The sequence below is a fragment of the Adiantum capillus-veneris genome, chromosome 3 (genome assembly GCF_014529385.1).
Source record: "Adiantum capillus-veneris isolate H3 chromosome 3, ASM1452938v2, whole genome shotgun sequence".
Classification (NCBI taxonomy): domain Eukaryota; kingdom Viridiplantae; phylum Streptophyta; class Polypodiopsida; order Polypodiales; family Pteridaceae; genus Adiantum; species Adiantum capillus-veneris.
Window position 1 is genome coordinate 38,083,695 of NC_140933.1, and position 3,685 is coordinate 38,087,379.

Here is a 3,685-nt window from a genome sequence, read left to right on the forward strand (position 1 = left end):
CTTCAAAACAATTGAGACAAAGGATATGTAAGGAATCATAAAGGAGTTAATTATCGCCACTTTGTTGTGGAAGGGAAGGAGTATATTCTCCCATCTTCTCATGTTATTGTTAGTTTTGTTAATCTCCCCTTCTATACCATTTTCCTCAAGCAAAGACACAAGTGGACGTGAGCCAATTGTAAAACGTAGCAAGGCAAGCGGACCATTTTGCAACACTCCTACTACATTGCGACCAACCGTACATTACATTACCTCAACTTGTTGGAAATTAATGTTATCAAACAAGCTAATCTTTATTCTTGTACATGTGAAATCATTTGATCCTCTTAGTAATGAAAGGGCTATAAACCTACCTTTCTATAGGTCTCGAAGGAATTTTTCTTTATCATCTTGCATGAAAAATTTCTCCTATTTGTGTTTATCATGTGCAAGTAATCTTGCTTGGTTCACTCTCTGTCTCTCTCTCTCTCTCTCTCTCTCTCACACACACACACACACACACACACACACACACACACACACACACACACACACACACACACACATTGGACCCTAGCAGAACTGATGTTTGTGTTTGTGTTTGTGTTTCTATGTCACAAAGTGTGTTTGTGTCTCTCGCTCACACACATTGGACCTCAATAAAACGAATATGTGGTGTTTGTGTTTGTGTCTATGTGTCCCAAAGTGAGATTGGTGGAGGAAGGGCAATAATTTTAGGAGCAATGACTTTCACGTGTATTTTTTTCAATTGAATTATTATTTGCAAGATTCTCGGTATTCCCAACTGTGATCGTCAAGTTGTCTCTCTTACATCCAATATTTTGTGCCATTTTGACTTTCTTGTTGTAGCTAAGGTAATCATTAAAAGAACGGACTAGGAAAAAGGACCGACTATGTGTTTGAATTTTGCAGGAAAATAGTACAAATTGCTAGCAATATAGTTTATTTTTCTAAAATTGGAGCTCATTTACTTGATTAAAAAAATCCACGTTGGCGGATGAGCACGCAGTCCATCCGTGCGCGTGTGACACTATACTTTATAAAATGTTTTAAAAAACTTGAGCTCACTGATCGTCTGTGTGCGCGCGGACGAGCAACGTGCTCTTGAATGAGAGGAGGACTCCTCTATTCGTCACATCCAGAACCTCCATCACCATTCCACTCCTACTGATGGCTACGGAGGATATGTGTCTTGCAGTGGATGGGAACCTCAAGGTTCTTTCAATGCATCTCTGGGTGGTTTCCTTGCCTGGAAGGACTAGCGAATGTGTTGGCAGCCGGGAGTAAAGCGCAGTAAGTTCAATGGTCGTCCGCATTGTGTCCATATTAATTGCAGGGCACCGTGGTGTGCATAGCAAGGTTGGGTGTTGCAGAAGCATTCCATGCATAAGAGGCAGCGCGGAGAGGGTCAGATGGTGCTTCGTCCTCGTTTGCAAGGGAGGCGTCAATCTTGGTCACAGCAGGTTCGTCTCCACGAGGTCCGTCTACAAGTTTCATTGCATCAGGGTCACTGTCGACAACAAGATTGCTGGCTGCAACTGCTTCTTCAGTTGTATATAGCTCCTGCTTTGTCATTGCCCCTTACAATGCCATTGAATAGGTTGTGTCCATTGCGATAATCTCGTCCTCTTGATTTGTTGCCATGCCATGGTCGTGTGATGTCGACTTCCACCCTCCCTTAACCTACGAAGGTTGCAAGGCATGGGATAGATCAGAGTGGAGGGACGGCAAAGAGGTCTCTCTCTCTCTCTCTAATAAGAGCTGTGGAGCCTTTTGCCATCACTTTAATAGGGCTGGGAAGGAGCCTTTTGCAGTTCAAGTTGCACGTCGGTCTCTCTCTCTCAAGTTGCACGCCAATGAAGTGTTTCAAAATGCAGCAAGAGAAACTGTTCAACGATTACAACCATGGTGGGAGTCTATCAAAACGCTAGGCATGACCAAAAGGAATACCACATGGTGTAGGGTGGTCTCTGAGGTTGGAATCAAGGAGAGGAACTTCTCCCCATCTCCATCATCACGAACTGTGTGAGAGAGAGAGAGAGAGAGAGAGAGAGAGAGAGAGAGAGAGAGAGAGAGAGAGAGAGAGAGAGAGAGAGAGAAAGAGAGAGAGAGAGAGAAAGAGAGCACGGAGGTGCGTAGGCAAGAGGCAAGGCGTTAGCCAAGGCGATGATAGATTACTACAAATGGGTTTGTTATATACACATGTGGAGGCAGTTACAAGGTTCATGTCATTCATGGGAATGCAGGCCATTGCGCCTACTAGGATGACAACTAAATGGATGATGTGGATTATTATTCCACACAGAAATTGGAGCTGTTGAACTTGGTGGAGGAAATTCATTACGTGATGAGCATCTTTTATGTGGTGATTTCATCCTAGCTTTCACTTGCAACCAACGGAGAACTTGGCATCCATTTTTGGCACAATTGAAGGATAGCATGAATTGGCACAAGTGAAGGATAGAGTGAAAGATCGGGGCATGCATGCATGGAGATCGCTGCTTGCCTCTACACAACAAGCCCACTATTAGTCCCACTCTTCTTTTCTCTAGGCTCTACCTCGACATCTTTGAAGAGCTTCGGAAGTTTGATAAGCTGGAGAGTTTTACACATTTGTAATAATCTTGTCGATCACATGGTTGGAAATGTGTATGCACAATTCTAAGAAGAGGAGCTAGAAGCTGTTGCTTTCCAAGGATTGACTGGACGACTTTATGTGGCCACCCAAATATTATTGTAGATTGTTCACCACTTATAGATTTTGGAGAGGCTACTTGTCGGTAGCTGGATGAAATTGTAATTGGGGTGGATATTGTAACTTTATGCATGTTATGAAATTGGCAGGGACCAAGCTCAAAAGAAAGATGTTTGGAATCTACAAAAGGCCTCAAACCGAATTATAATCCCTGGAGAGATTACAACACACGAGAATGATATGGAAGTCACGGGCATTCAAGGTATGCTTATGAATATGGAGATTCTAATGTTCAGAGATCATATTCAATAGGTTCAATCAGAGGGTATAGTCCTTCAAGTTCACCAAGGCATAGAGATCAAAGCCCCATCAGGGAAGGGAGTACTGAACGCAGAGCAAAGATAGAGTAGTGGAACCTTGAACATGAAGCAACTCCATTTGACATGGCTAACATGTTCTTTTGCAGGATCAAACCATAGATGTTTCCCCTTGCAGTTGTGCCTTTTGCAGGTTATTTGTTGGTCAGAGCGCAACAAATGAAATGTAACGAAAGAAGTAGGTGTTTAGCTTTCATGAAATGAAACTTTACTAACTTGCAGGATGAATATTGTGGTGTAAGTCAAATGCAGAGGTATATTGATGCATTGTAAGGGATGAAATGTAAAGATGTATGGATACCAAGTAATGTAGTATAAAAAAAGTTTTCCCAAAGAGAGAGAGAGAGAGAGAGAGAGAGAGAGAGAGAGAGAGAGAGAGAGAGAGAGAGAGAGAGAGAGAGAGAGAGAGAGAGAGAGAGAGAGAGAGAGAGAGATAATTGCTCTCAGCCTATAGCAGGCCCGCACTAGCATCTTTGACTGCAAGTAGCCAACACCCAGTTGATGGCGAATTCTTGTGGGTTGCTTTTGCACGTGAACAGGAAGGTTTTTTTTCTAGATGAAGTGTATGGGACTAGATTATAAAAGGATATGCTGGCAAGGGTCGGCAAAGAAA

At 42.8% G+C, this 3,685-nt stretch overlaps 1 pseudogene; it reads left to right on the forward strand.

Moving 5' to 3' along the window:
- The first annotated feature begins 2,275 nt into the window (after positions 1-2,275).
- LOC147460777 (splicing factor U2af small subunit A-like) lies at positions 2,276-3,174 on the forward strand (annotated as a pseudogene).
- Positions 3,175-3,685: the final 511 nt, after the last annotated feature.